The sequence below is a fragment of the Triticum aestivum genome, chromosome 1B (genome assembly GCF_018294505.1).
Source record: "Triticum aestivum cultivar Chinese Spring chromosome 1B, IWGSC CS RefSeq v2.1, whole genome shotgun sequence".
NCBI lineage: Eukaryota > Viridiplantae > Streptophyta > Magnoliopsida > Poales > Poaceae > Triticum > Triticum aestivum.
Window position 1 is genome coordinate 440,944,043 of NC_057795.1, and position 24,963 is coordinate 440,969,005.

Below are 24,963 nucleotides of genomic sequence, written 5' to 3' on the forward strand. Positions count from 1 at the left end.
CTTGCAGAGCTTGAACTGTAGAACATATTACAAACTCAATAACAGAAAAGGGTTCCAGAAAAAAGTGATATACTAATTCTCAAGCCGCAAGATAATCGTCACTAGTATATCACTTTTGAATGGTAAAAAGAACATAATCCTAGTGATGATTATCTTCCGGCTTGAGAATTAGTATATCACTTTTTTCTGGAACCCTTTTCTGTTATTGAGTTTGTAATCTGTTCTGCAGTTCAAGCTCTCCAAGGTTAGGACTGTGCAATGTGGACGGAAGGGCGTCCCTTCCCTCAATACCTATGATGGCCGCACCATCCGCTACCCTGACCCTGCCATCAAACCCAACGACACCATCAAGATTGACCTGGAGACCAACAAGATTGTGGATTTCATCAAGTTTGAGGTCGGGAATTTTGTGATGGTGACCGGAGGCAGGAACACCGGTTGCATCGGGGTGATCAAGGGCATGAGCAGGGAGAAGCACGAGGGCAGCTTTGAGACCATCCATGTCGAGGATGCCCTCGGCCATCAGTTTGCCACCCGCCTGGCCAACGTCTTCACCATCGGCAAGGACAGGAAGGCGTGAGTCTCTCTTCCCAAGGGCAAGGGCATCAAGCTCACCATCATCGAAGAGGCAAGGAAGCGCATTGCCGTGGCTGCTGCTGAGGCTTGATTTCAGAACCCTCCAAGAATAAATAAATGGATTTTGCTGTGATGTGCCTGTTGGAGACGAGCCATGTTTTAGTGCTGCGTTTGACCTTTTTTGGAGCATTTTCTGCATTTAACTTTCATTGAACTATTCTAGTTGTTGCCTTACTTTGAGCACCAAAAGTGATTGATCAAAAAAATGCGGATCTTTTAGCAATGAGAAGTTATGTTTATGTTTATGCGTCCGTCAAAAAAAAGAGAAGTTATGTTTATGCGAAGTTTAATTAGTTCTCGCACACAAAATCTAAGCTACCCTGCAATGTTTGTTGATCTACATTATTAGAACATTTGGTAAACCAATGTGGACTTCGAGGCGGTACTCTTTTTGTGTGTGTGGCAAACACATGTGTTTTTTTGAATCATGCAGGAGAACGACATGTGATTAATTATAGGAAACGACAAGAGATCAAAAGTCTTAAACATACAAGAAATCAGCCACTCACTCAACACGGCACACAACGACAAACATCTCGCCCATCTAGAGGGTGTTTGGTTGGGATTTTACTTGGCCTTTAGAGGGCTTTGGCTTTGACTTTTGGCCTATTTAGAGATGGAAGCCAAAAGCCAAAGAGGAAAGCACCTAAATAGGTGTGTTTTTGGCTTGTAAGCCAAAGTGCAACCAAATGGTGGGTGAGCCATTCACAGTTGATTTGATCCAACATGCGGTCCATTGAGAAGAATTTGCCCTCAAAGATCGAAATCGACTAAGCGACCAAAACGACCATGGTGTTTAGGTTCTTCCGTCCACTAGTCGCCAAACGAGCTGCAAATGATGGGCATGGTTGCTAGACCAATCTAACTGAGCACCCTGCTTCATCACATGTAAGATACCGAGCAAACCACCAAAAGGTGATCAACATCCTCAAGTTCTATGTTGATTGACAAAAAAGATAGACTCCCACGTCGCCCTAGCGGGTGGTCTGGGAGAAGCCCTAGCCGCCACAAAAGGCACCTCTCCCACGGTCCCGCCTTCCCTGTCCACCTCCCAAGGGCAGGCAGCAGATACATTTGATCACACAATGTCATGTTATGCAACTTCTAAACATCATGCAGAAATATGAAAAATGATCAAATGTATCTGGACAAAAAGTGAAAATATTCAACTTAACTTTTAAACATGACATTGTGTGTAGCCCTAGCTGTTCGATCTGGAAAGGCAGGCCCGATTGATGTGTTTGAAGTCAATACACATTCAAAGTGAATCGTCTTTCTTGGGAACCATAACAACATTGGCGAGCCACTTGGAGTGGTATATCTCGCGGATAAACTCAGTAGCCAGGAGCCGAGCCACTTCCTCGCCAATGGCTTTTCTCATCTCCGTGGCGGACCGACGGAGGTACTCTTTGACGGGTTTTACTTTTGGATCGACTCGCAAACGGTGCTCATCCAATTCCCTGGGCACACCTGGCATGTCAGATGGTTTCCATGCAAGATGTCCCAGTTCTCACGGAGGAACTGGATAAGCGCTTCTTCCTATTTGCTGTCGAGTGTCGACGAGATATGGGTCGGAGCAGCATTAGGATCGGTCGGGTGAACATGAACTGGCTTGGTATCTCCGACCGACTGAAACGCTGACTCTAAAGCAGGCCTCTTAGTACGTAGCAAATCACTCGGATCTGCTGTCTTCTGATATTCTTGGAACTCCACCGCTGCCATTTGCTGATCTGCTATTTTTGCTCCATCTTGAAGACAATCTTCTGCTCTCTGACGGTTACCAGAAACTGTTATCACACATCTGGGGCCAGGCATCTTCATCCTGAAGTGAACATAGCACGGTCGAGCCATAAAGCTAGCATAAGCAGGTATGCCCAGAATGGCATGATATGCACTCTGGAAATCCACTACCTCAAACGTCAACTTCTCCTTGCGAAAATTCTTCTCATCGCCGAAAACCACATCAAGAGTGATTTGGCCGAGTGATTCGGCTTTCTTTCCTGGAATGATGACATGGAATCGCATCTTACTCTCGTTGAGTTTGGACATTGGGATGCCCATTCCTTTGAGAGCTTCAGCATACAGGATATTCAGACCACTACCACCATCCATCAGGACCCTAGTCAGTCGGGTGCCCCCCACGACCGGGTCGACCACCAGCTCCTACCGCCTAGGGGTAGCTACGCGTGCTGGGTGGTCGGACTGGTCGAATGTAATAGGGCCCTTTGACCACTTCAGATATCTCGGTGTTGCCGGGGCAACCATGTTTACTTCTCTGTTAATGACCTTCAGTCGACTTTTGCTCTCAATATCGGCAAAAATCACCAAGGTGGCATTGACATTGGGATAACCACCGTCATCGTCCTTATCCTCTTCTTCCTTCTCAGGCTCTTTGTCCTTGGCACTAGGTTTACTTTCTTGGAAGCTTTGAATAAGGACTCGATATTGTCGAGTGGTGTGCTTGGGGAGAATCAGATTTCCCTCCTCATCCTTCTTGGTGTGAATGTGACACGGTAAATCCAACACATCATTTCCTTCCTGATCTTTCATCTTCTTAGGGGTCCAGGTCCCTTTAGGTTTCCCTTTGAACTTTCCTTGATTTAACACCGCTGCCTCGGCAGGACCTACTGCCTCAGCCTTCCGCTTCTGCTTCCGACTGGAATTTCCTCCCCCGGTGTCCTGGGCGACTGTTTTGTGCTTGCCACTCCGGAGTCGGTCTTCCTCTTTGTTGTTAGTGTATTTGGTAGCAATCTCCATCATCCGAGTCAAGGATATATCTCCTGTCCGACCGAATTTCAGGACAAGCTCCCTGTAGCGAACGCCTTCCTTGAAGGCACAGACTACTTGGTGATTAGACACATTTTCCACTGTGTGGTGCAGACTGATCCATCTCTGGATATAGTCCCTCAAGGTTTCATTCGGTTTCTGCACGCAATTCTGCAACTCTGGTGGACCGGCTGGTCTCTTGCAAGTTCCCTCAAACGTTCTGGTGAACACTCGGGCTAACTCATCCCAACTCAAAATACTCCCAGGGGCCAACTGAGTCAGCCAAGCTCTGGCAGACCCTTCAAGCATCAGAGGAAGGTGCTTCATGGCCACCTCATCACTGCCACCGCCAATGTGCACAGCCACTCGGTAATCTTCGAGCCAAGTATCGGGCTTCGACTCGCCCGTAAACTTACTGACGCTAGTCGCCAATCTGAAGTTATGGGGTATCTCGGCAGCTCTGATGGCCCTTCCAAAACACTCAGGGCCGGAAACATGGACTCTGCCTCCACTGGGTCTGTCCCAATCCAGCCCTTCTCTGTATGCTCTATTCCGGTCGACCAAACCTTGCACAAGGGCGGACCTTGCGTCAAAGCCAGGTTCTCTGGGGTCGATTGGAACTCTGCAGTCGTTCCCGTACGGACGCCTATCGTCATTGCGCCGGGGCGCATATGACCCGTCCATCGGAAGGGGCGAAGGCGCTCGACGGTAGTTGTCGCGGGCATACTCATGATCATATTCGCCATGAGCCCTTCCCAAGTACCTATCCTAATGGTGATCACGACCTCCTTGTCGTAAAGGGGACCTTGGACTATGAGCTGACTGAACGGTGTCCGCTCTCACTGATCTGATGTGTCTGTTCTACGACTGGGAAACAGCGGAGTTCTGGTCTCGCGCTGCTCGGAGCAGCGCCCTGATCTGTTCCAGGCCTCTCCCAGCCTCTGATCGGGACAGCTGAATAGACTCTGCAATACGCGCAGCCGGTGCCAAATTCTGAATCGGAGTACGGAATACCCGAGTTTCCGGCGGAAATAACTGTCGAGCGCGTCGACTGGATTCAGGAATCAGTCGACGAGCACGCTCGTCGAGAGAATGTTGGAGATTCTCCAGACGAGTGCGCTCAGCCAGAGTGGCCAGGTGCACTGCCTCCAAGGCCCGGGCCTCGGCGGTTTACCCTATGATGGGGGTCTGGAGAGCCTCCATGTTGCGGCGGTGCAGCTCCTCCCTCTACTGCGAGCTGAGAGGTTGGGGCTGGTACTCTTCGTGGTCGAGTGACGGACCGGCACTCCTGCCGCCGTTGCCGCTGCGACGGAAGCCAGGCAGACCGTGATGGGAGTCGACCATGAGGACTTCCACCGCGGGATCACAACTCCCGCTTTCAGAAAGAGTATCTGCGAAATCAGTCGACAGATCGACCGATCCGCGAGAATACATGTCGAGCTCAATAGCTGCGACTTGGGAGGTGAAGGTTTCACGAGCCACCGCGTGTCTCACCCATCGCTGGAGCCATGAACGGCCAGACCGCTTGCGGCGGCGTCCAGCGGAATGAGTCGACAACGTGATGACCGACTGGTATGGTGAAGATGGCTTCCTGAGGAGGACGCCGCAGGAGCTCGCGCGGAAGTGCGCCGAGCCGCGAGCCAGAAGGGCCTCGACGTCGAGGGGAGCCTCCTGGAGCCAGGTGGAATCGTCGGCGACGAAGATGAGCGCGCCAAGCCGGATCTCACGGCCCATGACCAAATCGCCACCGGAAACCATGCTGATGAAGGTCGAAGAAAATGCAACCTCGCCGAAAGTTGCTAAGATGCTTTGCCCCATGGTGGGCGCCAACTGTCGTGGTACTAAGTCTGACAGTAAGTATAGGGGCTATGTATGGAGAGGCAAGGTCCTAGCTACGGAAAGGTTGTACGCAAGTGTTTATGAGTTTAGGCCCCTCTCGGAGGAGGTAAAAGCCCTATGTCTCGGAGCCCGGAGGCGGTCGACTGGAATGTATGAATGTGTGTGTGTGTGTTACAGGGGGTGTGAACCCTTGTCCCAGAGGAGGGGGTGGCTTATATAGAGTTCGCCAGGACCCCAGCCATCCCCCATTAGAGAGGGTTGAATGTACATAAAGATTGAGGCGTTACTGGTAACGCCAGCCTTAAGTGCCTTTAATGACCTTAAAGACTATGGAGTGAATGCTCGTCCGTTGTTGTTCTGAGTGACTTCTGGTCTTCATTAGGTCGAGTGGTTGACAGGTCGTGTGACTTCGGAAAGGAGGGTTACCCGAGTGGTTCATTGGTCGAGTGGATTGCACTCGACACCTTTACTAGGTACCCTCTGTTGTCTCTTGAGCTTCTTTGCTTCTAGGGTAGTGACCTTGGGTAGGGCGTATAGGTCAGGCTTGTGACCCTATCCTAGGTCTGTATCCTTGTCGGTGTCAAAACCGGCGGATCTCGGGTAGGGGGTCCCGAACTGTGCGTTTAGGCGGATGGTAACACGAGACAAGGGACATGATGTTTTACCCAGGTTCGGGCCCTCTCGATGGAGGTAAAACCCTACGTCCTGCTTGATTGATATTGATATTGTAGATGTTTACAAGAGTGGATCTACCGCGAGATCAAGGAGGCTAAACTCTAGAAGCTAGCCTATGGTATGATTGTAATGATTGTTGTTGTCCTACGGACTAGAGCCATCCGGTTTATATAGACACCGGAGAGGGCTAGGGTTACATAGAGTCGGTTACAATGGTAGGAGATCTACATATCCGTATCGCCAAGCTTGCCTTCCACGCCAAGGAAAGTCCCATCCGGACACGGGACGAAGTCTTCAATCTTGTATCTTCATAGTCTTGGAGTCCGGTCGATGATGATAGTCCGGCTATCCGGACACCCCCTAATCCGGGACTCCCTCAGTAGCCCCCGAACCAGACTTCAATGACGATAAGTCCAGCATGTGTGTAGTCTTCGGTGTTGCAAGGCGGGTTCTCCTTCAAGTTCTACGTACCTGCCGAATAGTGTCTGGCTTCCTCATCAATGTTGCGCGTCTTGGCTTTCACGCCCAATAATGGCCTTCTTCCACGCGTCACGCGAATGTGAAAAGCCAGGGTGTCTTTTATGTTTTACCCCCTAGTTGTGCGAATAATCTGCCTATAAGGGAGGCAATAATCCAGATCCAAATCACCATCTTCCTCCCGCAAATACTCATCGGAGCACTTTCGACCAAGAATCCATTCCATCATGGACCGTCAACGCGGCTCCTCTTCTCGCGCTCCCAGCCCTTCGCCAGGAGATTGGAGGAGATGCTCTGGTCCGCACAACGAGCTGGTGAAGCTCCAAGCGGGGGGATATCTCCCTCCGTCCTTCATGGTTCCGGTTCGAGCCGGGCTAGCCACCTACGAAGGTGGGAAGCAAGCGGAGGTTACCCCAAATCCCAACAAAGGGGAGCCGGTATGCTTCGTCCCCCATCTGATAAGGGGGCTCAGATTTCCTGTACATCCATTCCTGCGCGGGCTCCTGGAGTTCTACGGACTCCAGCTTCATCACCTCACGCCCGCCTCAATCCTGCATATTGTGGGTTACGTAGCTCTTTGCGAGCTATTCCTGGGCGTCGAGCCCCATTTCGCGCTGTGGAAGAGGTTGTTCTGCCTTGTACCCCGTTCTCATGAGGGGTCCATATATCAAGTGGGCAGCGCCGAAATATGGCGCATTGCCGGGACCGGATATCCATCCGGAACCCCTAAGAAGGCATCCGAAGACTGGCCTTCGGAATGGTTTTATATAGAAGACACTCTGCTGTCGGACCCTGTTCGGATCGGCCTCCCGGAGTTCAGCAATGCTCCTCTGAAGAAACGCCTTCGTTGGCGTCCGCGGAGCCCCCAACTGGAGGAAGACAAGAGCGTCCATTATTTTATGGGCCGAATAAGGTTACTGGCCCATGCCAGGTTGACCATGATTGGAGTCATGGCGACATGCATTATATGGGGGGTGCAGCCACTACAATACAGGGGCCACCCATGTGGGATTTCAACGGGGAGGACGATGCCACCCGTCATGGCCGCAAAGGGCCGGATTCGGTCGAAGATCTGGTGACGATCCTGTCCGGCCTGTATAAGGGGGAGAAGGAGGATTTCCTTCGGACGAACCCGTTAAATGGGTTCTCCATGAATAATCCCCGGCCTTGGGTAAGCGAACACTCTGCATGCCCGACCCATGCTTTTTGAAACTTAAGTTTCTTATATTGTGTTCTTCTTCCGACGCAGGAGCTACGCCGGATCGTGGAGGACATGCTAAGTCCAGCTCCGCAACCCGAGGATCCAGAGAGATCCCGGGATCCGGCCTCCGAAGAGGATCCGGACATAATGGTGGAGCTAATCGACGGGGTGTTCCATCAGCTCAGCATGGACAATGCTTTAGTCGCCATCACGGCCGACTATCCCGGACTATATCCGGCTTCCCAGGTGATTGCGACCGAAGTCCTGACACCGTCATTCCTTCCTTGCTTATTTCTGACCACCGTATACGATGGTGCTGTGCAGGAGGCGCCCCTAGGGCGAGAAGCCGAGCCCGCGGCGGCTGGCCAACAAAGGCCAGTCCGGACCAGTAGGCGGAAGAGGAGCGCGGCGCGGACTGAAACATCACCGCAAAGGTGTAGCTCACAATTCATTATTTAGAGCAACGTTCCTAGGAAGCGTTTGAGTGCTCATGACTTTTGTAGGGAAAAAAGCGTCTGCCAGACTGCGGGCGTGGAGGTTGCCAATCCAACCTCTACCAGCCAGGCTCCTGCACCTGGTTTGGAGGGGGAGGTGAGCGCAAGGCGCGAGCCGGACATTCCTCCGACGGAGGATGCCGACAGACTGTCCGCCACCAAGTCTGAGGTGGAGAGTGCCCTGAATCACAGGCGCCGCCGGACAGTATTTCATGATGCGTGCTTCTCCCCCGAGGCGTTGAATGCCTTTAATGCAGGGGACGCGCACCTTTGTGCTGCTCAAGATGGTTTTACCAGAGCCACGGAGCAGTATGTAAAAGACATACGGGTAAGAGAATTTAATAGTTGTATATGCCAGTAGCCCCCGAGACTTAAAGTAGTTATATTAACTGATTTAAGGATCATATGAAACGTAGGATCTTACCGAGAAGAATACCCAACTGTCTCAGGAGCTGCAAGAGTGCAAGGCCCAACTTGAGGCCGCACTCTCTGGCGCAGGAGGAAACACAGGGACCTCTCCTGGTAACGCATTATTTTAGAAAGATAAGTAGTGTTTGGCCTTTGCGCAAGTCTAAAAAATGACGTTGCAGGTGCTGCCGGACAAGATCCGGACAGGCAAGAACTTCGGCGCCAACTAAAGGCCGGCGAGAGGGTGCTGCATAAGGTGCAGCATGAAAGGAACAAACTCCAGGATGCCCATGCCCAGCTTGGAGAAGAGCTGAAAGGCGTTCGGGCCGAGCTGTCGGGCTCCGTTAAGGAGAATCAGCGGCTTCGTCGCGGCATCAAATAGTAAGTGCTTGAGCGAGCGGCATCAAATAGTAAGTGCTTGAGCAAACTCCTTTGAAAAGAAGAGTTCGGCGAGGAAGTCAATTTGACAGAATATGTCTGTAGGTATGCTCACAGGTCGCCCTGCAGAGGAGATGCCCGTATCAACGGGTGATCAACTTCCCGAATTGTTGCAACTGATCGAACGAGTTCGGCAGGCAATGAGCGGCGCCATCCAGGCTTTATGGCCAGCCTTCTCCTTACCCGAGGGTCTTGGGGAGCTTGCGGAGAAGCTTCAGGGAGTGCGGCAGCGCTTCCATTTATGGAAGATTTTGGCCTGCCGCCAAGGTGGCAGGGAGGCCTGGGCCATGGTAAAGACGCGGTACAAGAAGGCGGATCCCAACCATATGGCCGAAGTCGGACCTGTGGGGCCCGATGGGAAGGTGATCCCTGTGAGTTTAGTATACGGCCAAGTAGAGCTGGCCGCTAAATTTTCCCAACAGGACTATAAATTAGACAACCTGTTAGACGGGATTGAGGAAGAATACAATCAGTCGATGTGACAATGTATTATAAAATGACATATAAAATGCCTTCTAGCCGGATTGTAGATCGTTTGTCTTTGCCGACCTTTTCGCTTCGACCTCGGGACCCTAGAGTCCGGAGTGTGTCTGAATACCTCCTCGGTTATGAGACAACCGGGGTATGCATGGAGACCAGGCGTAGGGGTCATTAGTGCTTTATCAGACGAGTGCCCAACTAGTTATGTTATATTACATGGGTAGTAAGAAACATCTTCCAGGGAGAATAGTTCCGTTAAGGGTTCCTTTCCTCTGGGGGTGGCATGCCCTAAAGTGCATGTCCGGACTGCGAAAAAAGCAGAAAAACATCTGGGAGCAGATAAATAAGTGGATAAAAAATCATCTTTTAAGTCACCGACCGAATATTCCCTTAAGAACGCTAGCTTTCGGCTTCACCCAGTCTGAGGTACACATCCGGCTGACCCGGCAGTAACAATCGCAGAGGTGCTCCCTTTACCTCCTAGCCGAACAATCGGGAACGTAGGGGTAATCACAGGAGCCAGGCAACCTAGCTTGGCCAAAACTTAAGTCATATCGATGCATATAATGGTGAATAAAAGGTACATGTGGAGGCTTGACACATGTGCTGGGCATGAAGCCCTTATAATTAAGCTTCTGGTAAAGAAGCCCCCAGATATAATGAGTGCGGATTGCACATCAATTGCGCGCGAACGTTGCGCAAGTAGGCCCTTTAAGGCTTGGATGAATAGGGTTGAGAATAAAAAGATAAACAAAAGGCAGCTGAAGTAAAAAAAAATTGGATGGGGGGAAAGGGACGAACTCTTAGTCCGGCTCTAGGCATAGAATCTTCGGAGGCGGGCTGTGTTCCATGGGTTCGGCTCGAGTTGGTTATCCGATGCATTTCGTAGACGGCACGCTCCGCCGGTCAGGACTTGATCGATGATGAAGGGGCCTTCCCATTTGGGCTTGAGCTTGTCCTTTTTCTTGTCCGGCAGGCGTAGAACCAGTTCGCCAACGTTGTAAGTCTTGGCCCGTACTTCTCTGCTTTGGTATCTTCGAGCCTGCTGCTGATAGAATGCGGAACGAGCCTTGGCGACGTCGCGTTCTTCCTCCAATGTGTCCAAGCTGTCCTGCCGATCCAACTCGGCTTCTCTTTCTTCGTACATGCGCACTCGAGGTGAGTCATGAATTATGTCGCAGGGCAAAACTGCTTCTGCGCCGTATACCATAAAAAATGGTGTGAATCTGGTAGTACGGTTAGGCGTTGTCCGCAGCCCCCAGAGTATGGAGTCGAGCTCCTCTACCCAGTGCGTGTCAGATTTCATAAGGGACCACACTAGTCTGGGTTTGATGCCGCTCATTATTAGACCATTTGCTCGTTCCACTTGACCGTTGGTTTGAGGATGATAGACTGAAGCGTAATCGAGCTTGATGCCCATATTTTTGCACCATGATTTAACCTCATCGGCCATGAAGTTCGTGTCGTTATCGGTGATGATGCTGTGGGGGACACCATAACGGTGTACTACTGCAGATATAAAGTCTATCACTGGTCCAGACTCTGCCGTTTTAACTGGCTTGGCCTCTATCCATTTGGTGAATTTATCCACCATGACCAATAGGTACCTTTGCTTGTGGGTTCCCCCTTTAAGTGGTCCAACCATGTCAAGCCCCCAGACCGCGAACGGCCAGGTAATGGGTATAGTTTTGAGGGCGGTGGGTGGCATATGGCTCCGATTAGCAAAGAGCTGACAACCGACGCATCTTTGGACTAAGTCCTGAGCATCTGCTCGGGCCGTCGGCCAATAAAATCCTGTACGGAATGCCTTTCCTACAAGGGCCCGAGCTGCGGCGTGGTATCCGCCTAGTCCGGCATGAATTTCAGCCAGGAGGTTTCGCCCTTCCTCTTCGGAGATACACCTTTGAAGGACTCCGGTTGTGCTTTTCTTATAAAGTTCTCCCTCATAGACCTTGTAGGCTTTAGATCGCCGGACAATGCAGCGGGCCTCATTTTGGTCTTCGGGAAGCTCCTGCCTAAGCAAGTAGGCAAGGAATGGTTCTGTCCACGGGGCAATTACTGCCATTATGTCGTGGGCTGAAGGTGTTATGTCATCGACTGAATCGCCGGTTGGTGCGGCTTGTTTCGGTTTGTTATTTCCGGACTCCTCTTCCCATAGTACGGATGGCTTGAAGAGTCATTCCAGGAAGATGTTAGGAGGGACAGCGTCGCGTTTTGCGCCGATGCGTGCCAGTACGTCGGCTGCTTGGTTATTATCCTGGGCTACGTGATGGAATTCAAGTCCTTCAAACCGGGCTGACATTTTTAGGACAGCGTTGCGGTATGCTGCCATTTTCAGATCTTTGGCGTCAAAGTCTCCGTTTATTTGGGATATTGCGAGGTTTGAATCCCCGCGCACCTCTAGGCGTTGAATGCCCATGGAGATTGCCATCCGGAGACCATGTAAAAGGGCCTCATATTCGGCTGCGTTGTTGGAGTCCGTGTACATTATCTGAAGTACGTATTGGACTGTGTCTCCGGTCGGGGACGTCAATACAACGCCAGCCCCCAATCCGGCTAACATTTTAGAGCCGTCGAAGTGCATAATCCAATTGGAGTATGCGCCGTACTCTTTAGGGAGTTCGGCTTCGGTCCATTCAGCGACAAAGTCTGCCAAAACTTGTGACTTTATAGCTCGCCGAGGTTTGTAAGTTATATCAAATGGTAAGAGCTCAATGGCCCATTTTGCAATCCTGCCCGTCGCGTCGCGGTTGTTTATAATGTCGTTAAGTGGTACTTCAGAGGCCACTGTTATCGAACACTCTTGAAAGTAGTGTCGGAGCTTCCGGGATGCCATGAACACCGCGTATGCTATCTTCTGATAGTGCGGGTAACGGGACTTGCAGGGGGTTAACACAGTGGATACGTAGTATACTGGTTTTTGAAGAGGGAATTTATGCCCTTCTGTCTCTCGTTCGACGACGAGTACCGCGCTTACAACTTGATGCGTTGCTGCGATGTATAACAACATTGGTTCGCCCAGGTTGGGCGCAGCCAGGACCGGATTTGTTGCCAATATGGCCTTTATTTCTTCGAGTCCGGCGGTGGCAGCATCCGTCCACTCGAAGTGTTCGGTGCGCCTAAGGAGGCGATAGAGGGGCAATGCCTTTTCTCCTAGACGGGAGATAAAGCGGCTTAGAGCCGCCACACATCCAGTCAATTTTTGTATTTGCTTGAGGTCTTTTGGGATATCTAGCTGTGACAGAACTCGGATCTTGGCTGGGTTTGCTTCAATTCCTCTACCGGATACGATGAAGCCCAGCAGCTTTCCAGCTGGTACGCCGAAAACACATTTTTCTGGATTCAGCTTGATGTCATATGCTATGAGGTTGTCGAATGTGAGCCTCAAGTTGTCTACTAGAGTTTCGACGTGTTTAGTTTTGATGACTACGTCGTCTACGTATGCCTCTACTGTTTTGCCGATCTGGGTAGCCAGACATGTCTGAATCATGCGCTGATATGTTGCGCCGGCGTTTTTAAGTCCGAAGGGCATCGTGTTGAAGCAGAATGGTCCATATGGTGTGATGAATGCCGTTGCGGCTTGATCCGCTTCTGCCATCTTGATTTGATGATAGCCGGAGTATGCGTCCAGGAAGCACAATGAGTTGTGCCCTGCAGTGGCATCGATGATTTGGTCGATGCGGGGGAGGGGGAAGGGATCCTTTGGGCAGGCTTTATTTAGGTCTTTGAAATCGACACATAGGCGCCAGGATTTGTCCTTCTTTGGTACCATTACCAGGTTTGCTAGCCAATCCGGATGTTTGATGTCTCTGATGAATCCGGCTTCCAATAGTTTGGCTAGCTCTTCTCCCATTGCCTGTCTTTTGGGTTCGGAAAATCGTCGAAGAGCCTGTTTGACTGGCTTGAATCCTTTTAGGATGTTTAGGCTGTGTTCTGCCAATCTGCGTGGGATTCCGGGCATATCCGAGGGGTGCCAGGCAAAAATGTCCCAATTTTCCCGAAGGAATTCTCGCAGTGCGGCGTCTACATCAGGGTTCAATTGTGCCCCGATGGAGGCCGTCTTTGTCGGGTCCGTTGGGTGGACCTGGAATTTTACTATTTCATCTGCTGGTTTAAAGGAGGTGGACTTGGATCTCTTATCGAGTATCACATCGTCCCTATTCACCGTAGAGCGTAGCGCGGTGAGTTCCTCTGCCGCTAGGGCTTCGGATAGTGCCTCTAAGGCTAATGCGTCTGTCTTGTTTTCGGCGCGGAGTGCTATGTCCGGATCACTAACGAGAGTGATTATTCCGCCGGGCCCAGGCATTTTGAGCTTCATGTACCCGTAATGGGGTACGGCGCTAAAAATTGTGAATGCCTCTCGTCGTAATATAGCGTGATATCCGCTGTTGAACGGGGCCACTTGGAACGTGACTTCTTCGGATATGTAATTGTCCGGCGAGCCGAATACCACATCGAGTGTGATTTTTCCTGTGCAGCGCGCCTCCCGGCTAGGGATTATTCCTCTAAAGGTTGTGCTGCTTCGCTCAATGCGGCTCCAGTCTATTTCCATTTTTTGAAGGGTTTCCTCGTAGATGAGGTTTAATCCGTTGCCGCCATCCATGAGGACTTTTGTAAGTCGAAAGCCGTCCACTATTGGACTAAGTACCAGTGCGGCTGGAGCTCGGGTTGTTCGGAATTTAGGTTCGTCGCTGGCGTTGAAGGTGATGGCTGTGTCGCTCCATGGATTGGTTGTTGCTACTTGGTAGACTTCGGCGAGGCTGCGGATTGTTCGTTTCCGCATATTATTTGATGCGAAAGTCTCGAAGACTGTTGATACCGTACCGATGTTGTTGGAGTGGTTTTCCGGGGCTAGAAGCTCCTCTCCACTTTTGGCCACCTGCCATAATATCCAACATGCTCGAAGGCTATGTGTTGGGACGGCGCCTTCTGTACTGTGAATTTTACAGGGTCCGCTAAGCCATCCCTCCGGTACGGTTCCGTGCCCTTTATGGGGTTTTTGCTTTTTGGTTTTTGTATCTGGTGCCTGAGTGTAATGCACCCTTTTGTTGCGGACTAGGGTTGTATTCGGGGCCGGATTGTCCCAAAACTTATTTTCGGTTGTCCGAAAACTCTCCATCGCACAGTACTTTCGCACTATGGACGCCAGGTCCGTGAAGCGTGTAATTTCACGACGGTTGACGGCGTTCAAGATTCCCTCGTCCGTGCAATTATTGCAAAAAATTGAGATTGCGTTTTCCTCTCGGCAGTCCTTTATCCTGTCCATAACCAGGAGGAATCTGGCCCAATAGTGATGTACTGTCTCAGCGGGCTCTTGCCAGATTAGAGATAGATCGCATATGTCTGGGCGGGTGGGTGGAATCAAGTCCGGAACCCTACCCATCTCAAGGCTCGAAGGCCGAGAAGTTTCCAAATTTGGAAGCTTGGATTGCTGGACGTTGTCCAACGAGTCTGGTCCGATGCCTGACTTTAAGTTCAGTGCTTGATCAAAGTCCGTCCCTCCGCGGGAATCCGGCATGGGGGGTTCGGGAGCCCAGACCTGACTAGTTTTCAATACAGGAGAAGAGTCGCCGCATTGTTCCTCTACCAATGCAACGTGGTGGGTGACCTGGGGAGAGTTAATCTCTCTCAGATCGGTTTTAAGCCCAATCTGATTATAGTTTGTAGCGACTCCCAGGGCAGCGATGCGATCCAAGAGCTCGTTTACGGACGAGAGCTCTATTGGATCCAGCCGCTCGGCGAATTCCGAGCGGACGTGAAGATTGCTTTTGACGACTTGAGAGGTCATTGTCGAAGCGGTGGCCGGACAGGCGGTCATAAGAAAACCACCTAGCCGGATAGTATGGCCGGCGGCCAAGGCTCCTTTGGCGAAAATACCGTCCTTGAAGACGGGAGGAGGCATCCTTCCTATCGGTGACGGCATAGAGGAACTCTCAATGAAAGCACCAATGTCGGTGTCAAAACCGGCGGATCTCGGGTAGGGGGTCCCGAACTGTGCGTCTAGGCGGATGGTAACAGGAGACAAGGGACACGATGTTTTACCCAGGTTCGGGCCCTCTCGATGGAGGTAAAACCCTACGTCCTGCTTGATTGATATTGATATTGTAGATGTTTACAAGAGTGGATCTACCGCGAGATCAAGGAGGCTAAACCCTAGAAGCTAGCCTATGGTATGATTGTAATGATTGTTGTTGTCCTACGGACTAGAGCCATCCGGTTTATATGGACACCGGAGAGGGCTAGGGTTACATAGAGTCGGTTATAATGGTAGGAGATCTACATATCCGTATCGCCAAGCTTGCCTTCCACGCCAAGGAAAGTCCCATCCGGACACGGGACAAAGTCTTCAATCTTATATCTTCATAGTCTTGGAGTCCGATCGATGATGATAGTCCGGCTATCCGGACACCCCCTAATCCGGGACTCCCTCAATCCTCATCAGTATCCAAAACGAAAGATTTCCTTTTTAATGAATTGAACCGCCGTTGCTGCATCACATTTATTGACTGGCTCAGCTTCAACCCACTTTGTAAACTTGTTAACAGGTTCCAGGAGATGAGTCTTTTTTATCCTTGGACCTTTTAAAAGGCCCAAGCATATCTAGCCTGCAGACTGCAAATGGCCAAGTAATTGGAATCATCCTCAATTCTTGAGACGGCACATGAGCTCGTCTTGAAAATTTCTGACAGCCATCACACTTGCTGACCAGATCTTCCACATCAGCATGAGCCGTAAGCCAATAAAACCCATGACGAAAAGCTTTAGCAACGAGAGATTTAGAGCCGGCATGATGGCCGCAATCTCCTTCATGAATCTCCCTTAGAATTTCACGGCCCTCCTTAGGAGAAACGCATCATTGAAACACCCCTGTAACACTGCATCTGTGTAGCTCACCATTGATGATAGTCATTGACTTAGACCTCTGGGTTATTTGCCTGGCCAAGGTTTCATCCTCGGGTAACTAGCCATGGGTCATATAAGACAAATATGGAACAGTCCAATCAGGAATAACATGGAGAGCCGCCACCAACTGTGCCTTCGGGTCAGGAATTGCAAGATCTTCCTCTGTAGGCAATTTAACTGATGGGTTATGCAAAACATCGAGGAAAACATTAGGGGGTACCTGCTTACGCTGAGACCCCAGCCGGCTTAAAGCACCAGCAACTTCATTTTTCCTACAATCCACATGCTCCACTTGATAACCCGGCTTAGATTCATCTCTTTAGCCATCCAAAAACCATGGAGTAAGGCTTCATACTCAGCCGCATTGTTAGTACAAGGGAACATCAATCTTAAAACGTAAAAAAAATTATCACCTCGCGGGGAAGTCAATGTAACCCCTCCGGTACTCTGATATGTACCTGGTACCCTCCGGAACACTTCCATTGTCCGAATACCATCGTCCTATATATCAATATTTACCTCTTCACCATTTTGAGACTCCTCGTCATGTCCATGATCTCATCCGGGATTTCGAACAACATTCGGTTACCAAACCACATAACTCATATAATATAGTATCATCATCGAACGTTAAGCGTGCGGACCCTACGGGTTCGAGAACTATGTAGACATGACCGAGACACCTCTCTGGTCAATAACCAATAGCGGAACCTGGATGCTCATATTGGCTCCACATATCTTACGAAGATCTTTATTGGTCAAGCCGTTATGACAACGTACGTTATTCCCTTTGTCATCGGTATGTTACTTGCCCGAGATTTGATCGTCGGTATCTTCATACGTAGTTCAATATCGTTACCGCCAAGTCTCTTTACTCGTTCCATAATACATCATACTGCAACTAACTCATTAGTCACTTTGCTTGCAAGGCTTCTTATGATGTGTATTACCGAGAGGGCCCAGATATACCTCTCCAATACTCGGAGTGACAAATCCTAATCTCGGTCTATGCCAACCCAATAAAACACCTTCCGAGATAACTGTAGAGCATATTTATAATCACCCAGTTACATTGTGACGTTTGATAGCACACAAGACATTCCTCCGGTATCCGGGAGTTGCATAATCTCATAGTCGAAGGAATATGTATTTGACATGAAGAAAGCAATAGCAATAAAACTAAACGATCATAATGATAAGCTAACAAGTGGGTCTTGTCCATCACATCATTCTCCTAATGATGTGATCTCATTTATCAAATGACAACACATGTCTATGGTTAGGAAACTTAACCATCTTTGATCAACGAGCTAGTCTAGTATAGGCTTACTAGGGACACAGTATTTTGTCTATGTATCCACACATGTATCAAGTTTCCAGTTAATAGAATTCTAGCATGAATAATAAATATTTATCATGAAATAAGGAAATGTAAAATAACAACTTTATTATTGCCTCTAGGGCATATTTCCTTCACTTAATTGCCATTAATGTGATATCCTTTAAACCTTATCGAGATCTTGGTACTCACCTAATACCACAGGAAAAAATTGAACAAAAATATTTTAGATAGAACATAAATTCAGTTTGCTGTCTAGAAAGAATACCTAATTTGGTAACCAAAATACTGATGAGAGGAAAATAAGGCAGAGAGTTATTAAGACTTGAAATAAGCTTCGTCTTGCTTTTATAAATAAGCCACGCGGTTTAGTGATACAAAATAGCGAGAAAACCGGCTTACAAAGAAGATCAAAGAGAAAACTGACAAACAAAATCGCACAACAAGAAACGTGCACGTGCAGTAAGAACGTCACGACTATGGTGCCAAGCATAAGCACAAAGGAGCATGGGGATGGCGCCAGGCCACGTCCTAAGGGACTTGAGCTCCACGACAACGTCCCATGAGGGTAATGACACAAAGTGCTGCTGCCGCCATGTTTGAATGGACGAACATCGGTTTTCACATGGAGCCCTGGCACAGGGAGAAGAATCATGACAGCGTCCTTAAGAGGACAACAACACACGCGATCGTCACCACTGTCACAGCCAACGTGAAGAGCTTTGGCTCTGTAACTTTCATGTGCCACTATGAAGCACCTAGGTCACTGAGCCCAACTAGGCGGACCGCACCCCGACATCCAGGACCCTAACTTGCTCACCGCCACCAACTGCCGACCCATGATCATTGCAAGAGATGCCCAAACCTGATGGAGGGACAACCCAACCTTAGGCCATAGGCAGGACTGGTCTGGCCAGGCCCTGGATCGTCGCCGATCCCCATCTGACGTGCTGGGCCAGGAGAAATTGCCTATTTAAACCAAGATAAAATCACAAGTTTCGGAAACTAAAACTCAAAACTTGGTGCGCCTTGTGGATCGCTAAGCAATCATATGGTCGGCGAGGGCTGGGCATGCTGCGTGCCCTTGCGAATTTCTGATCCAAAGATGCATCTTTGTAGCCCTTTCCTCATGCCATCAACATTGGTGAATTCTTCAAAAATCTGAGGAAACAGTCGGGTGGGCCATAATTCAGTCCCTACTTATACGCACCGAGTTAAATAGCCTTCGAGGACAATATTTCATACTATTGAAATTTTAAGCACAACTGTATTAGATCAAGCACTTGTGATGAGCTTTGACACTACTCTTTACTAGCAAAATACCCATGTGTTGCAATTGAGTCAACTTTATTCTAGTGGTTCACTGTAAGAGAATTTTGATTCTTGGGAGGGAATCCATAAACAAAGGTAAGGAATATATGATGCGATTGAGACTGTGTATGTACGACTATGTGAGTTGACTTTGTTGTTTGTTTGCAATGGATTTCTTGCTATTGATAATTTATTTATTTTTTGTTGATATCTTTGCAAGGGATTTCTTTCCCCACAAACAAGATGGTGCCGGGTCGGTTTGATTTTTTTGGGGGGTTTATAGCGTAGTTTGAAAAAAAATGTGGGAGGAGACATGTATCGATGGGAGTTGTGGGGACGATGGAAGTGAAACCAACAAACTGATTTTCCATCATAAATAAATGTTTTTTGTATATCCAGATTAAGCAAATATTTATCACAATTTTTTAAGACCATTCAAACTATGTATACAACTCACTCATTATACATTGAGGGAAAATAAGTTAAAAAGTCCATTCATTGATCGCAATTTTTGGTTGGTAGCTTACCAAGTAGACAACCAGTTTCTCAAATCTCAAAAAAAAGAGCGAACAACCTGATTGAAAGATCTACCCAAATGATAAGTGACACGCATGTGGCACGAAATAACACCACCCTGGCATTTTTTACACTAAAGTTGTCATTCAAAAAAAAACTGAAACCTGTCATCCAAACAGAAAGTTGTCATGTTTCACAACTAAACTTGCCATCCTCGGGTAACTAAACTTCATAAAAAAGTCAGAGCGGAATTGCTTCGCGCCACACGTGTGGCACTTATCAGGGTATTATACAGTGAAATCTGCTATAGCCAGCTGATTAGGACTTGTTGTACCTGCACTGAACAACTTTTCAGTTTCAGGATTCTCAGAAAAAAAAAATTGTTCAGTTTCATTGGCCCGCGCCCCAACCAAAACAGCCCAAAAGCTCTGGATCCCTAATTTGCAGTTGCCCCACTGGCAACGCATCCGACGGCAGCCACGTTCGAGCGAGGCCATAAAACCCCTGGCCTGTTCGGCTGCCGCCATCGCATTTTCTAGGGTTTATCTCCGCCTTGATCGCTCCTCCGCCACCTCGGCGCTCCGTCGTCTTCTCACGTGAGCGCGCGAGAAGCCACAGGAACCGAGCAAAATGGTCAGGTCCTAACATGGATTCATCTCTGTCCTCTCCATTGTACTTTTGTACTCCCTCCGTTCCTAAATATTTGTCTTTTAGATTTCAAATGTACTATCACATACGGATGTATATAGACATATTTTAGGATGTAGATTCATTCATTTTGTTTCGTATGTAGTCACTTGTTGAAATCTTTAGGAAGACAAATATTTAGGAACGGAGGGAGTAGTGAACATTTGTCTTTGGTGCTTTGCTCTGCATGGCCTGTTCTTCTTCGACTAGCCTAGTTGACCTGCAATATGTGTTTTGCATTGCCCTTGTCTTGGGCCGATCGGTTGCTTATTTCTTGTTTGAGGCTTTAGAGCACACGTTCGTTTTTAACTAAGGTGGCATTCTTCTTGAGACAAATCTTCCTGTCATCTTGATATGCATGTAGAGTGAAGTGCGGTCATTCCTGTCAACACGATACATCGATCGGCGACCGCTTGGTGTAGTGCATTTTATACGCATGGTTCTTGTGATGAGATGTTATTTATCTGTTCTTGCACCATCATAGCCAAGTTAATTGCATGTTGGTACCACACTTGCGCACCTACTCACGAATTAGTACCGCTACTTGTGCATGTCGCAGTTTAGTACCAACTCAGGGCTTAAGTGGTGCATAACGGACTAAGGAGCGTATAACAGTGTATTGACGCTGTATCTGACCGGCGGAACCCCCTGTCAGGTGCTGATGTAGCATGTCCTTTTACCAAAAAGACCCTTAATTTATATTTTATCGCGTATATACTTGTTGGCAGAAAAAGGTCCTGCAAAAAATCAAACATTCACGGGAACCAGCCGCGACTCAAACCGACGACCAGCCACACGGGACTAGCGCTCGTTACCGCTGCCCTACAGCACTGATCATGTTAAATGTCACGCGCAAAACTTTGTATACATTTGCTATTCTGTTTTTTATAAAATAATAAAAATATTAGTTTGACCACGCGGTCCCGCAGGGATTAGAACACGCGCCGTTACGTTCGCACAGCGAGCTCGGTGCCGATGCGCCACTGCATCGTTCACGGCTTTACTGTTCGAGCCGTCCTGTTTTCCGAATTTCTTTATCTTTTTCCGATCGTGTGTATTCTTCGGGCCCTACGCTGTGTGTGTGCCGTATATTGAAAAAAGATATACATATCCATACAATGTTTACTAAATGGTTCAATATATATAGGGTGAACGTTTTTATAATACAAAAAAAGTTCATCGTATTTAAAAGAATGTTCATCTTATATTTATACCCGCATGGATTAGAGTTACTGCATATATTTGTTGTAATTTTTAATGCACAGTTACTCGAAAAATTGATAACATGTACTTTGTGTTATCGTAATAAATTTTATAATACATGATGAACATTTTAGAAAATACATTTACAACCATTAAATACATGTTCAACTTTTCCCAAAAATGTCCTGAACATTTTTTCCAAATGCACAAACACTTTATTTACCTTTTAGAGTAATTATAAATTTTTTGAACGTCAACCCAAAAACAAAGCGGAGGCCAGCAGGTCTATTATTCAGAGCTTGTGTATTCTTCAGACCGAAATCAGTGTGCGCAACGTATATTGAAAAAATTCCCCGCAAAAAAACGTATATTGAAAAAATTATACACACACACATATATATATCATATATTATAAAATGTTCAACATATAAACGATAAACTTTCTGTAATACGAAATCGTATATTTAAATAAGATCATGTATATTAATAAATGTTTAATATATACGTATATATTAAAAGATGTGGTGAACGAACGAGTTGACGCATAGGATGCCGTGGCGCAGAGGCAGCAAGCGCGCGCTGCGAACGACTCGTCGGAGATCGATTTACGGCGGACGGGCGCGCGTTTTTGTACTTCGTAAAAAACCGAAAGTTGCCACGTATAAAAGCATTTAGGCGTCCCTGTTGACCCAATAGTAGCAGTAGCGCAGCGGCAGCCGGCTAATGCTTCCAACGGCACATGCTTTTATACGTGGTTCGAAACCCGGCAGCATGCGCGTGTGGTTATTTTCGAATTTCTTTTTTGCAGCAAGACTTTTTTTTTACAAACAAAGGATATATGCGTGATTAAATAAAAAGTAAAGGTTCTTTTTGTAAAAGAGCATGCCACATCAGCCCCTGCCAGCGGGTCCCAGCGGTCAGATACAGCGTCAATACGCGTTTATACGCAGCTTAGACCGTTTTGTAACACTTAGGCCCTGAATTGGTACTGAACTGCAAAACTTTTGAGTAATGGTACCAATTCGTGAGTAGGTGCTGAAGTGTGGTACTAACATGCAATTAACTCATCATAGCCATTTCTAATTCAAAACGTTAATTGTGTGATATACAGGACTAGTCACTGGATCATGACCTTTGCAATTCAGATTTTTGTTTTGCTAGGGAGCTATCTTAATGTAGCTCTAGAAACAGCGCGTTACCGCATAGTGGAATATTCTTTTTGTCGATTTCAAGTTATGACGGATGCAAGTTGGATGAGTATTGAGATTTACTTTTTTCTGCTTGTCCATGCCAATGGCCACTGTTTTTCTTCTTCTGAAAGTTTGATTGCTCTAGTTAATTGCTAAAGGAATTTACCCAATTAGGATGTTGGGATGGTTTAACAGCCAGTTTCGTTCAGTTTCTGTATTATTAATGTGACGCTTCCATGCTATCGGGAATAATACACCACTGCTCTAGAGGTAAAGCTTACATCATTTGTGAAGTTATCGCCCATTCTGTTGTCCAATCTCTGGTATGGTCTGTAGAAGTAGGACAAAGGTATTAAGTTTTTTTTCAGTAAAGCAAAACCTTTATTAGCTAGATTGTTCTACTTGTGCTGATGGTTTTCTATGCCATCGAGTCACATAATTAAATGATTAATCCACACATAGATAGAAGCACAAGGATGTAAGGATCAATTTTGAAAGAAATCACTGGGTATACATTTTTCTTTTCTTTCTGTTGACAGGCGAGGGGTCTGAAGAAGCATGTGAAGAGACTCAATGCCCCTAAGCATTGGATGGTTGAAAAGCTTGGTGGAGCATTTGTAAGTATATTAAGTATATTTGATTACTCTAAATATGATGTTCAAATTTTAAAGAATGACGGGATACGTATGTGTTATATTTGCTCAGTACTTATGATAATTTCTATTGAGCAGGCACCCAAGCCGTCTTCAGGTCCCCACAAAGCTAGGGAGTGCTTACCATTGATCCTTATGCTCAGGAACAGGCTGAAGTATGCACTGACCTATCGTGAAGTTGTTTCAATCATGATGCAGCGACATATTATGGTTGACGGGAAGGTTAGGACTGACAAGACATATCCTGCTGGATTCATGGGTAATTTTTCTTGCTTGTGTTTTGATCCAGATTTTCCTTTCTTGCTTATGAGATGTTGCAGACTGTTATTAATTTACTCTGTTCTGCAGATGTTGTGTCAATTCCGAAGACAGGGGAGAACTTCCGCCTTCTTTACGACACCAAGGGTCGCTTCCGTCTCCACAGCATCAAGGATGAGGAGGCTAAGGTAAGCATCTGTACAATTGTCCAGAATACGAGCTGTTCTTGCTTTGGATGCTTCTCTGTGATATGTTACATCAATCAGTATGCTTGTGTGATATGCTAAATTCACCACCGTAATTTTCCATGTTCCGTGTGTTTCTTTGATGCAATTAAGGAACTTGAAGCCAGATTGTTAGAAGTCCAATTCATTAAAAAAAATCATACAAGACTTATATATCGATTAAGTTGCTTCCCTAAAAGCCCACTGTCGTTTTGATTTTTCTAGTTACTTGTTCGTACTATTTTTCTGTCCAAAATTCCCAATGCGGTTACATAAGTATACTTTGCTCAGGTTGTTTTCTGTTTTGCTTTTCAAAAACTAAACTCAATAAATGGTAAAAAGAACATATTCCTAGTGATGATTATCTTGTGGCTTGAGAATTATATCACTTTTATCGGAACCCTAATCTGTTATTGAGTTTGTAATCTGTTTTGCAGTTCAAGCTCTGCAAGGTTAGGACTGTGCAATGTGGACAGAAGGGCATCCCTTCCCTCAAAACCTACGACGGCCGCACCATCCGCTACCCTGACCCTGCCATCAAACCCAACGACACCATCAAGATTGACCTGGAGAACAACAAGATTGTGGATTTCATCAAGTTTGAGGTCGGGAATTTTGTGATGATGACCGGAGGTAGGAACACCGGGCGCATCGGGGGTGATCAAGAGCAGGGAGAAGCACGAGGGCAGCTTCGAGACGATCCACGTCGAGGATGCCCTCGGCCATCAGTTCGCCACCCGCCTGGCCAATGTCTTCACCATCGGCAAGGACAGGAAGGCGTGGGTCTCTCTTCCCAAGGGCAAGGGCATCAAGCTCACCATCATCGAAGAGGCGAGGAAGCGCGTTGCCGCGGCTGCTGTTTCAGAACCCTCCGAGAATAAATAAATGGATTTGCTGTGAGGAGTCACTTAGATGTGCCTGTTGGAGACGAGCCATGTTTTAGTGCTGCGTTTGACATTTTTTTTGGGAGCATTTTCTGCGTTTGACTTTCATTGAACTGTTCTAGTCGTTGCCTTACTTTGAGCACTGAAAGTGATTGATAAAAGAAAATGCAGATCTTTTAGCAATGAGAAGTTATGTTTGTGCGAAGTTTAATTAGTTCTCGCACAGAAAACCTAAGCTGCCCTGCAATATTTGTTGATCTATATTAGTAGTATTAGAACATTTGCTATACCATTCCATTTGCACGTGGACTTTGAGGCGGTACTCTTTTTTTTTTGGCAAATACACGTGTGTTTTCGAATCATGCAGGAGAACCGCATGTG

General features: G+C 47.5%; 2 pseudogenes; both read left to right on the forward strand.

Moving 5' to 3' along the window:
• The first annotated feature begins 217 nt into the window (after positions 1-217).
• On the forward strand, positions 218-667 carry LOC123102087 (40S ribosomal protein S4-like; annotated as a pseudogene).
• Positions 668-19,932: 19,265 nt separating this feature from the next.
• Positions 19,933-24,874, forward strand: LOC123092366 (40S ribosomal protein S4-1-like; annotated as a pseudogene).
• The last annotated feature ends 89 nt before the right edge of the window (positions 24,875-24,963 follow it).